Below are 13,755 nucleotides of genomic sequence, written 5' to 3' on the forward strand. Positions count from 1 at the left end.
TCTTATTTAGCCAATTAAAAGCAATTATTTTGCTTATAGAATAGTGAACATTAATTACCATGTTCTGGCTTCTTGGCTCTTGTCTATGGAGCAGAAGTCTGTCTTGCCTATTTTTCCATTTCTGTCTTGCATGGTGATTTGAACAAGCCCTTAGGGGAAAACCAAAGTAGCAGCTTCCTAATCATAAAGCAAAAATGGAAAAGCCAATCAGGAGAGAAGCTCAAATCTCTTCTTCCTATGGTGGACCAAATAGAGATGGCCTCAATGAAACTCTAAGTAAGAATTTATGTTCCTCTCCATTGGGTTGAACACAGGCTTTGGTGGACTGTTTAGTTCTTGTTACTGATGTTTTTCAATACGGAACATTTGGAAGCATCCAACCAGAAGTTTCACAATGATCACAGCCTTGAACGTATTCATCAGAAAGAAAAAAAAAACAAAACAAAAAAACACACACACACACACACATTCACTGCTATGGGTTTTCTCGCTTTTTCCCCGTAACCAGTGTGCTGTGCTGTTTGCCAGCTTCTTCAATACTCTCACCCATGACAATCACAAAAGCAATTCCCAACCCGACTTATCAGATAGTTCTGTTTTACAATAATCTGGTTGCTATTTGTAAAATCCAGGATAAAACAGTGCAATTTCTGATGTTGAATATCTGAAACGCTCTGGAAGCTGTGCAGGCAAGATACGCACTAAAATCTGTAACGCAATGGAATTACAACAGACAGACATCCTGGAAGGTGCACAGTCTCGTGCGTCCCCGGGTATATGGCATTTTGTGGTGCTCCTTTGGAGATTTGCAAATAAACTTTTATTTAGACTGCCCTTTCCTTCAGTTTCTCTGGCCCTGAATTTAACTCTTGCATTATATATTTCTTTCAAAAAAAAAAAAATGGAAAGTTCTCTTAAAAAGAATTATCCATCAAAAACAATAATCACCGAATTACTGTTTCCAGAGGAAAATGAGTGCAAATATCTCAAATATTTTCTTTCACAAGCGGGCTCATAAATCTCTTTCGAGATGCATTATGAAAGTAACATCTTTCTGGTGAGAATTTAACATACCCCCCCCCACACACACACAGAGTAGTGATTTTAATGGCTGACAAATCTCCTTTAAATAGGGCTTACACTGGTCATAAACAAGCAAACAAACAAACAAACCACTTTTCTAGTGATTAAGCTATGTAAATGTCAAAGGCTACTGCCATAGATGCCCCTTAAAGAGCAGAGGCATGGGTTCAATCCACGGGGGGTGTTTTTTTTATAGCCACACATTACTGCATGAAAGAAGTGGGAATAACACGTACCACTGAGAGGCAGCATAGTGCAATAAAAAGTTATATTTCAATGCCCGTTCAGGCACCATCTGAATATATGACACTGTCCAAATTTTTACACCTTTCTCAACCTCTCTATCCAATAAATGGAACTATTAGCTTCCAGTTTGTGATGTGGTTAATAAAATGCATCAGCATGCTTACGAAGGCAGAGCTCTTAAGCCTCTCTTTGTGCAGTTAAGAGTCTACATGTACTTCAAGAAAACATAAATAAATATCAGAAACTATATTGGAGATGCCAAGTGTTCTGAAGACGGCAACCATCAATTAATAAGAGTGATGTAATGAAGCAGTCAGTAGTCGTGGGCTGGCTGGAAGAATTAACATTGCTCACCTCTGCTGCTCTGAGTGCAATAGCGTGTACTCTGAAGACACTCGATAAATATTCGCTGCTGACGATATTGACAGGGTACCCTGTACAGCCACAGCACTGAGAGAATTACCAAGTTTACAGTTGTTCAGAAAACTCATTGAATAATTACTGGCAATAAAAGAAACCTCGCCCTGACCTCATTTACTTTACTATGATATCATCTCATGCATAGTAAGAACACTACCCCGGCTCTAGAAGTGGAATAGCCCTGTCCTTCCTCAAGACTTAGGTGAATAAAAATAAGGTCAGACTGCAGGGGAAAATAAAATCAGAATTTACATACTCTTAACATTTCCATTGTCACCTCTCTGGTGCAGCCCACTCTCCTTTCTTTTCTAGATTATTCTAAAACCTTCCAATGGTCTTCCATTGTCAATGTTTGGCTCCCCAGGGCTGATTTGTTATGACTCAAATATATCCTATCCTTTCTATCTATGTGCTTGTACGGTTCTCTCCTACACTGGTTGTGTCTGGAAAAAAAAAAAAAAAACAGCTTCGGTAAATGGGGAGTAATACAAGCAAAGGCATGGTAAACTCTTGAGCAGTTGGACTTCCATTGTGGAAATGGGGCAACTGCCATGTCCTTGTCTCCTAAAAGACAAAAAACAATATGGAAAGAGGGTCAGCTTCTTTATGGCATGCATCCCTTACCTGACCCACCAGCAGGATAAGAACTGGGTAAATAAAGGCAAAACCAGCAAAAGACACGCTGAGGGAAAACACCAATGTTTGAGAATCAGAATCATGCATCAGCTCTATTTCAAGGCGCCGGGTTATGATGTAGTTGGGTGTCTAGGGGTGATAGCTGATAGGAGCCATCTAGTGATTGGCTGCCACTTAGTAGCAGTGCATCTTCTTCTACTGAGAATCAGATACTCTCACTCCTCTGCTAGAGATAGCCAAGAATTCCTTTGTCCTCAGTCTCTTGACTGTTTCAAAGACTTGTTCTGATCATCCCGTGTGTTACCAGGTCTATGGCCACCTTATCTGTCTTTTACGTTCTTCTACTCAGCTGCACAAGTTTATAGAGCATCCCCGAATCTGGATCACTCTTGCTGGCTCCTAATGCATTCCCTCAATGTCATTCTTACTGGCTACCCCAATCAGCCAGTTAAAACTTACATCATATGTCTCTCCCACACCACAACTCCTCTGCATATAACATGTGCTCCACAGACTTGATATTTCCAAATCATTATGTAGTTGACTAATGTTATTCCATGTCTGACTGCTTTCGTCAGAATGCAGACTCCAAGATGGTTTCTTAATGGCTGCTCACGCCTAGAACTTCGGGTAGTATGAATGAAAGATTTGCCGGGTATTTGATGAATCACAAAGGAAGCTCTTTTAGGTTAATATGCCCAGAGCTACATATTGGACTACCCTTATCACCTTATCAGTGATAAGGGTAGAGAACACCTAGGTTCTAGAAGGGTAGCCAGATACTGTATCTTACACAGACACTACTTGACAGAACACAGAAGTAACCTTAATGGCAAGAAGGCAGAGGATCAAGCTGATTCTTTGAGAACCTGGCATCAAGGCAGCCTTATGGGAAAGGCTATGGAGTAACTCAAGCAATGCAAAATGAGAGGGGCTCCCAAAGGCTAAGCTAGATCTTTTTTTTTGGAACAGGAAGTTTGTTATGTGTTTGGACCTCCCACTCCAGCAAATGCTCCAAAATACAAAAGAAACATACCCAAAGCTTCGTGTTTTCATGCTCTTATCAGGGCAAGAATATATACCAAGCCAACACTCATAGCCCTATGACAAGGCCACAGTCCTCTACGATTTATACTCATCTTATATGAACATCAACAAGGCTCTTCACTCTTTTATTTAGAAGTGGACTCCTGACTGATTTGACTGACCATGAAGTTGGAGAAGTACCAGTTACTTGCTTCTTCTTTAACACTTGACTTTGTATTCTTTTCATAGGAGATATTCCTCTAGCATACACGAAGTTCATCCTGGCTGGGCAGTATTCTGCATTCAGCATAGGTATGCTCTTTAGCCTCCCTTAGTGCAGAACAGATGAGACCCTGGAGGGCTTAACTTTACCTCACAGCCTCTATCTGGGTGCAAATCTCTTTAGAAATTATGTGTCTTCTTGTTGACCCATACTTCATTTTTTTCCTCTGATACTTAGCAATTATATATTATCCAGGACCGTATTTGTATTGTTTATAGCAACCATGCCAATTGCTAGGAGGGGAAAATGCCTTTTAGGTCAACCAGATTCTTCTGTGTGTAGAATAAAGGATGTTAGTTTCTTAGAGCTCTTAATATACAGCTCTCTATGTTCAATTTTCCTAAAAATGAAAATTGCCAAGAAGCAAAGAATGTGGGAGATGTATGTTTGGACGCTGCTGCAGCCTGGCACACAGGCTGATGGATGGAGCCCTCTGAATTACTGGGAGCACTTGCTAACTCTACCATGGCTCACTGTTTCAGAGCGTGGGCAAGAGCCAGTCTTGTCCAAAAGCACATCTCTGTCCCCCTCCCCGGCACTTCAGCTGCTTCAGTTAGTAATCGTGGTCTTTTGTAAAACCCAAACAGCACCGGGCACAGCTCTGATTTCAACCTAGCCAAATGATAAAGCTGAAACATGGTGCCAGGACTCAGATTTGGGTAACAGTTCTAATGCATATATTTTAGCATTTGATCCCACTTAACATACAATATTTACTTCAGGATTTGCGGTGGGGGAAATGTCATTTAAAAAAAAAATCTTTTAGCTTAATTACCAAAGATGTAAATGTGGTCTCACATGCAGAATAAAGTTTCTCTTAACAATGAGGTGTAAATTGGTGTCTGCCTAATCTGTTCACAGTAGGAATAGAACCTAACACTCACCTCCTCACCCTTGGTTTTGCAATAGTACCTGGGAAATTAATGTGTCCTTGGAAGTTCCTGCAGCATTTCTGATTTGTTAAGAGAAAAAAGAAAGCTAGACATTTCATGCTGTATCCCCTTACCAGTCGCAAGGATATTTATTTTACATTTCTAGCATCTGTGTTAAACTGTGGACTGAGGGTACACTGTTTGACCTCAGTTTCCAGGCATTAGGAGTTCACCTTTCTCCAGATTTTCCTCTGTCCCATCTTTTCTGGCCTCCTGCATATCCTTAGATGGAGTGAAATTAATAGGGGAACGAGTGTGTTATTTATACAATGACCTTGAGCTCCTGGGGGAATTGAAGGCGCTATTCTTTCACTTATGATGTTTTACATTTCAAAGAGCCTAGCTCTCTTTGATATTAAAGAATGAAATGTGCAATGTAATTGTTATTGTTTTATGACCTTTAATAGGTTAATCAGGCTGCATCAGGTTTTCTACTGTGTGACTCGTTCCACAAGAAATGATTTGCCTCACAGTAGATGGATTCTGACAAAGGGGCTCAACATTAATATTTGAGGGGACGACTATACACTGGTGTCTAAATCCTGAAGAAAACACAATTACTTTGCTTACCTTAACTCCTCCATGGGTAGCAGAGAGTCTGTTAGCGTTTAGTGCTATTGACATTTTGGGCAAGATCATACTTTGTTCTTGTGTGCAGGGGTATCTCATATATCCTAGGACACGTAACAACAAAATGGTTCTATATCCATTAGATGCCCAAGAGTAGTTCCTTTCTCCTCTACCCATTCTGCTGAATGACAATGTAGCTTGACTACCCAATGCCACGTCTCAGGAAATATATCTGCTACAATTGAGAAACATGAGCCTAATAAAAAAATGGAGCAGGTCCGGAATATACTCATTTAGAAGTATACTCTGCTTAGAACCCATTATATCAAATGATAATTAATATAATAGTAGCCAATATTTATCAAGAACTCACCATAAACCAATTAGCACTATGCTGATAGGCTTCAATGTTGGATCTCATTTGATCCTCTTAATAAACCCATGTGACAGTAATTATGTCTTGCAACTTATATGTAAAGAAACTGAAGTGGACAAGGATGTGAATAATTTACTCAAGAGCATTCAGATGAAAATGTAGACGTGCTCAAATGGTACATGTAATCTCTACTGTCCCTTTTTGTTTTAGTCACTGTCTTTGAGGTCATAATCTGAGTTTGAAAATAATATTTATTAGGAGTTGATTGAGTACCTTTGGTTCAGGAAATATACCTATATGCTAAACAGGTCCAGACAAATATACAAAAACATACCCCCTTAAAAAAAGGAAGATACATGTCCTCAAGTAATATATGCAAAAAAAAAGTATAATACAGAAATAAATATCTGGCACTGGAGAGTTCAGACTCGGAATGTTTTAGACCATCACTTTTCAGGCTTAATGAGACTAGAATCATCAGGGTCTTATTAGAGTGCAGGTTCTGATCCCTGAGGTGTGAGTTGCATGCAGCCTGGGTTTCTGACTTTCTAACCAGGCCCCGGGGCAAGGGTGCTGCTTAGAAGACCTCACTCTAAGCATGTAGCCTTTAGTGCACTGGGAAATATTGCTTCATGCTTTTGAAAAGTGAGGTTCCACAGTGTGCATCTGGGATGCCAAGAAATCACCAACACAGAGCAGAAGGGGGAGGGGGAGGAGGAGGAGGGGGAGGAGGAGGAGGAGGAGGAGGAGGAGGAGGAGGAGGAGGAGGAGGGGATTGCCTTGGCTGTGAGAGCCACACTTGTCTCTCAGCCCTTCACATGGAACATCTATGCTGTGCCCACTTGTACCCACTGCCCACATACGCAGCTAAACATCTGCTATTTTAAAGGACAAATATTAATTTGAAGTACAAAACACCTACCCACCAAACATAACTGGTTTCTGCAAACACATTTTCATGGCCAATTTTATAGTTTTGGAAGACAATGCTTCTTTCTCTTCAATATATAATTATATATATACACATTCTTTTTCATCTCTTCTACCCTCCACATTCTTTGTGACTTGAAAATAACTGTTGTGCTGCATCTATCTAAGAGTCAGTATAACAGGGGTAAAAAATACATGTGGGAGGCCAAAAGCAAGAGGACTTTTAATCCAGCGAGTGTCACAATTAAAATGACAGTTATGAGGACTGTAAACTGTGTTGCCATTAATTTAGCTGTGCTTAAAAAGACAGAAATGGAGTCATGTAATAAACATTCACAAAGAAATGGTTTGGGAACTGATCTCTACTAATGGTTGTGGCCTCTTTGCCCAGACCACAGTGACCGCTGGAGATCACAAATTGTTTTGTGACATCTGGGTTTGACCGTAGGTCATAATGAAGGGGATGCATTCTGAGTCACTTGGCTCTCTGAACACATCCAGCTAATTTTCCACACGCAAGGCAAAGCGGTTGTAACGGAGGAAGAGTTGCTGGGATGTAGAGATGGACCACAGTTAATGCAAAGGCTGAGAGGCTGAGAGGTGGAACCAGCCCTATTACTGCTAATATTTACTACTCAGATGTAAAGTGGGAGGTCTAAATAGGACCTGGACTGTGTGTGTGTCTCAGGAAACAGGTATCACTGCCACTCAAACGGCACTCAGTGCTGCCTGCGAATGTGAGCTATCCATCTGTTCTGTGCCAGGCCCGGGGTGATCGACACTTTGCCACTTTATTCTCAAGTGTACCTGAGAAAAAATGTTTCCCATTCATGAGCAACTGGTATCATGCCTTTGTTTGGTATTCAGAAGACTACCTTGGTATTTATTTCTGTTACTTGATTATATTTACTTGATATATAATATTTTTATTAATCTCGCAATTTTCTCTTGGCTTCCTCCTAAGCAGCAAGATCTGTAAAACTGTAAGTTTAGAGCACTTCTCAAGGCTGAACTAACTGATGACTACAATATTTAAATAGACGGATGTGATTACTGAAAGACAATGCCTTCTCCAGGTTTAGGGGAGGCTCCTGTCATCCAGCCAATGCTAGATAAGCCTCCAGGACTCCCTCACGACCCAACCAGGCAAAAATGTCGGCGTTGGCAGAGGCTCACTCTGCCGGCACTCTACTACCACTGTATTTTGGACAACATCTGTTCCAACTTGCCAGAATCCATTCCTTTACTGTTCTGCTTGAACGAACCACCCAAGCATTCTGTCTTGAGCTTTTGCAGAATCTCGCATGTAGTTAAATTAAGAAGAAAACTAGTCCTTTTGTCTCAGAGGTCTGGCAGAATGGCCATGAACACTGAATCTGCAGGGTAAAATGCTATAGTTTCCCCAGGCTTCTGACTATTCTGTAAAATGAGCACAATGCATATAGCTCTCAGATTAAGTCAGATCTTTTCAACACAAAACTCTTGCCATCCTGTGGGTGACAATCCTGTGCATTGTATGGCACATTCACGCAGCCTCACCCTCTATCCACTAGATGCCAGTATCAACCCCCAAGTCGTGACAACCAAAGATGCCAGTAGACATTGCATAATGTTCTCTGGTGAGCTGACTCACTCTCTGTTGAGTTTAACTGGCCTAAATGAAGTAAAGCCCTCAAGGAACTCAGGCTAGCCTATAGCATGTTTTCAGAGCCCACTACTGTTCATTGCATTTAGTAAGCAATTAACGTATGCTAGATGTCTCCCTCAGAACTTTAAGCCTACTCTATCAGTGAACATTTACATGATGCTGAGAGCTAGAACTCACTAAAATTCCCATTTTACAGATGAGAAAAAGAAGTATCTGAAGAGAAATAACTTTTCTGTGAACCACCTTTACCGCAAGCAGCGCTAAGATTCTATGCCAGGCCACATTCTCAGAGTCCATACTTTCAGGCTTTCTGAATCCTAACAGCTGAAGAGGGGGAAGTCTCCTCAGAAATTAGCAATGAGAAGGAGGAAGATGAAAAATTTTATAGCTCAAAAATATGGCTAGGATTTTCATATTGAAGGTTGTGTTTTAAATAAAGAGACCAACAATGAAATATATAAGGCACCTGAAAATACAGGCCATCTGTAATTAGCATTGCATTCGCCTGTGGTTTGTACAGACATACAAACACATATGATGCACAGATCTTTCATGGACGCATTGGTACCTCCGCAAACATACACTTGTACACAAAATTTCATAATGTAAAGAGAGATTATATCTTTCTCAGAACCGGTAAAGTTTAAAAACAACCCCAGCAAAGTCAACATGTATGTCAAAATAAATAAACATGGAGGAAGGGGTGCTGCTGTGTGCCTTAAGTTCTAGCTACTCAGGAGGCCAAAAGCGGAGTATTGTTTTAGTCTAAGAGTTCAGGGCAGTCCCGAGAACAAAAACAACAAAACAAACTAACAAACCAAAACAAGAAAAGAAAAACGTGTTTTCCTGACCTTAGCTAGTGTTGTAATGAATTCAGGGGATTACAATATTGCACAAAGGTGTATGCCTGTTGGGTTACTCTAGAGAGTCAATGTGGAAGGTCAAATATGGTTGCTGATATGGCTGTCTAAACCTGGGGTGACTGGGATGATGACTAGAATAGACTAGTGTGTGTGTCTGTGTGTGTGTGTGTGTGTGTATGTGTGTGTGTGTGTGTGTGTATGTATGTGTGAGACAGACGGAGAAAGAGAGAGAGCGAGATAGATACAGAGACAGACAACAAGAGAAAGACTTCTGATGTCCTCACCTGTGTCGAGCCTTTGTTGTTGTACCATGGAGTCTTCTCGTTTCAGTGTTCTAGGCAGTCAGTCTGTCCTCGTCATTGGTACATGAGCCTCCATTTAAGACTCTGGAAAGCTCAGACAACATCAGAGCCCACTGACCTTGACTGCAAGCTAGACAGTGACCTTCCTGGCTGTCTTTTCCTTTCCCAGAAGAAAACAAAACAAAACAAAAAAACCAATCTGGTCTTTGACATTATGGCAAACAAGGTGTAAGTTTATATAAGCACACATATATTGTCCCCCTTCACAAACAAAAACACCTAAGACTCAGAGTCAATACAACCAGCATAAGCAAATACAAACACACAATTCTGACATGGAATATGTATACTTATGTATGTTTGTTTATGCATTCATATGAAAGAGAAACAAATACAGGCTATGAATAACAATTCAGGAAGGTGTTGGTCAAACCTTTCCCCAAAGTCCCAGAATCAAGGCTAACGTTGCCTTATTAAGTTTGTCATTGCCGGATGCAGAAAAATGAGAGCCTGTCTGCATTTGACCGAAAGTCTTTGCATTCCTACCAGTCTGAAATAGAAACTTGCAATTAAATCAATTAAGCGATGAAAATCAAATATTCCATTAAAATCTAATTTTCTTCAGATCTGATTGGTCAAAACTCAACCAAGCTGGAAACAGATGAGAGGGGCGAAATGACTCCCAAGTCTGAGACTTGGGAGAAAAGGAAACCATTCAACATGTTCACAGCAAATGGAATCACAGCATTTTCTTTTGCTTCTGCTCGTGTGCATTTAGCCATTAGGGGTTCCCCAAACATCAGCTTTCAGCACTAACGCTGAAGACCGGGAGGAGAAGATCAAGGTTTCTTTCTCCTCTGCCTTCCTTTTGCAATCATGTCCTTGAGGTTGCTTTTGCTCCTTCTGGAATTTAATAGGCTAGCCCAAACTCCGATTCAGACAATGCCACGTGTCTGGTGCTCCCCAGCATGTCCCGAAATTCTTTTGCTAAGATCGACAGTCAGATTGGCCCTGGCTGTGTTTGCCGATTCAAGGAGTTGCAGAGGCCGCATGTGTTCAGTAGGCATTTCTTCTCAGGAGCAAAATGGAGAACTCGGCTCTTGGGGGTCAGGGGAAAGACCATGCCAACTGACTGGATTATTCTTTCCCTGTCTGTTCTTTCAGGTGACATTAGCTGGCTTTTTCTACACCAGCAATCACCCTGTGGATTGAAGTCAGGGTTTTTAAACATAAAGTAGAAAATAACCCCATATGCTGCTGGAACAACAGAATTATAAAAAAAGAAGACAATAGCTTACGAGAGAGGTGCTTGTCTGCCATTGGTTGGGCATCAGAATGCTCAACAGTCTCTATCAGATAAAATATAACCGAATGCGAATATGTAAAGTATAATATGAAAGTGGACAGGAAGAGAGTGTAAAAATACTTCAAAGACCAGTGTTTCAATTTTTAAAGAGAAAGGTGCAGCTGGTCGGTCTGTATTTCTCAGATGGCTTTTCAAAATGCATTTGCTGAAACTATTTTTAAGGCCAAACTGTTGGGATCTTCTTGAGAGCTGTTGGTGATTGTAGCCAGCCCAGAATTATGGAAAAATACAAAGGGCTGTGGAGGCTGTGTGTGTGTGCACGCCACTAAAAGCGACTGTACATGAACAGGCATTATGTGGACCGGCACGTTTACATACGTGTTTGTACATGATTCTGGACATGTATATGTGTGTATAGATGTATGCATTTAATGTGTTTGTACGTGCCCATTTGTACTTGTGCCCACCCGTAGCTGTGTTCTCAGGAAAAGGGGCAATGTGTGTTTTAGCTGGTACCACTACTCCCAGAAATGTGGGGGTTTGATCCTGAATATTTAAGCAAACAAAAAAAAAATCATTTGTAAGAATTTGCTTTGCTTTGCCACTCACGCTCCCCCAGCCCCCAGGCATCTGTTTCTACAAGCAGTTGGAACAGGTTGGAAGAGGAGGAGGAGGTAAAAAGAGATAGAGATTCCTTTAAAAGTAAACTGCTATTAAATCCTGCCACCCTCTTAGCCCAATCCATGTTTTTGTGCCTATCAGTGGCGGTCAGGAATACAGACTCTGGAGCCAGATTGCTGGGACCTGAACCCCAGGCCTTCTATTTAGAAGCTTGGTGGCTTGGAAAATGACTCCAGTTTACGTTTTCCTCAGTTTCCTCGTCCACAGCATGCAAAGGAAACACAAACAAACTCTACCCCATACAAGAGGCACACAATAACAAGTCGCTAAGAACTGTCAGTACTTTAGACCCTTTTTCTTCACACCTAAGAATCACATCTCGGCATGCACCTGTTGATGCTTTCATCACCCCATAGTAACTCTGAACGCCTGTCACCTGTGCCCCTCGGAGTCATCTAGGTGAGTCCACCCTCATCCGGAGGCCGTAGAACCTAAGCATCTGATCAGGTAACCATCAGAAAGCGGAAGAAAACAATTACTAATCCCCTTTAAAAGCCATCACCCAGATCTTCCTGACGCTTGGCTTGGTCATCGTCTTTAATATCTGCGTGTTTAGCTTTTGCATCCAGAAGTGGCAACCTTTCCTTTTGTGAGTTAGTCATGTTTAAAATGGGCCGAGAGTGATGCCATTTGTAGTTCAGAATCAAGATAAATGGCCATTTATTATCCATAAAGAGTTGGAGAGTGGTACCACGGGTAGAAGTAAGCAACAGATACAGCTTTGGTGGTGATTCTGCACAAAGAGTTAAATTATTCCAAGGGAAACCACGTGTCCCATTGAATGACCCCTTGGAGCTGCTTCCCATGAGAATCAAGCCTTGTTTGGGGACCTCCTCTCCACATGCCACCCTGATGTCAGGCCTGAAGAGAACCCTGACAATCTGACAGGAGATCCCCCATTCGCACTCTGCCTCCTCTGTCTCAGGGAGACACTGGGCTCTGTCCAGCCTGCCCTGCCCACCTGGAGCTCCAAGGCCCTTTCTCTCACAATACTGCTTTAGAAAAGTCTGTGTGAAGAAGGAGAGTCTGGTATTTAACTCCATCCATCAATGTCAGCCCCTCTTTCCCCTCTACCCCAACAGCTTGGTCCGTTTTCGAAAAGCTGAATAGTCTAAATGGACGGATTTTGTGTTAGTCTCATTAGAAAGGGAAATTAGCCAGGCTCTGTTCAGCTGTGCAAAAGGCATGCTGATCCCGAGAGAGCCCGATCCAACCCCTGCCCCCAATCTTTTCTTCCTCACCTATGATGTTCAGGAGCCTCTCCACGTTGCTTAAAGGTTCATTATCTTGCACTTTAGCTTGTGGTGAATGCAAAGCTCGGTGTACCCATATCCTGTCTCATTACCTAGCTCAGAACTAGGTAGGCATAGTTCTACCTACCAGTGTGAGGCTCTGTGATTTCTAGCGCTCTCCAAAACATGCCCCAACACATTCCTTCATATAGTAAGAGTTTGCTTTTGATCAGCCCGGGGCTATTGGCTGACATAGTCTCCCATGTCCTGGTGCCCGCATGCTACTCCAACGCAGTTTCTACCACCCTGTCCGCAGCCCCGAGTTCTTGCACTATGACCTGCTGTCAGCTAATGGGGATACTTCTGCTTCCTGCTGCTACGATGCCTCTTACATCTCACACATTTATGCTGCTCATCCTTTGCGTTTCAGCTCATGACTCAAACTTCCTTAGAGGAACCATCTCTGGTCATATCCTGTTTGTTTTCTAGAACTGAGCTCCTGTCCTTGAGAACTGTTTCCTTAGCTTGTGGTGAGACTTTCCTTGTTTTTGTATGATTAATGCGGTATTCCTTTTCTAGATTCTGCTTTTGTGCCATGCCTGGTTCACTCACTCATCCTCATCTTGGCATGCCTGACTCCAGTATCTGTCATGGTGCCTGAATCACTAATAGTTATTTACTATTCCTTTGTCAAATGTATGACTTTCATGCACCATGAAGGGTTAAATTGTTAATAATCTTCAAAAATGCATTGCTCCTATTTATCTCTCACATTTGGTCTCCCTAGAGATAGCAAAAGAAGAAATTTCTTACATACAATAAATATTTATGGCACGCTTAGTAAAAAACCAGGCTTAAATAGACAAACAAGGTGGTCTTGCTGGGACGAAGCATCATCCTCCAATGCTCCTGGCCATCAGACAACCTTCTTGTTGACAGGCTTCTGCCCAATGCTACACTGGCCTCTTAGCTGGGGAACAAGGATCAGAGAGCATCTTTGATTTCACTGCCCTTAGCAACATTCAGCCTTGGCTAACTGTGGTGGCTTCCTGAGCCATGCTTTGAAATTCAGAGACTGAGATTAGAAGGTCCAGAGAATCAAGACAAAAATCATGAGAAACAACCATAATTCTCAGAAATAACACTAAATGATAAGGCACATGATGACAATTGAAACTTCCTGATGAACTCAACGGGAATACCATGTCTCTGTGACTCTGC

The sequence above is a fragment of the Psammomys obesus genome, unplaced genomic scaffold (assembly GCF_907164565.1).
Source record: "Psammomys obesus unplaced genomic scaffold, mPsaObe1.curated_primary_1811, whole genome shotgun sequence".
Lineage (NCBI taxonomy): Eukaryota > Metazoa > Chordata > Mammalia > Rodentia > Muridae > Psammomys > Psammomys obesus.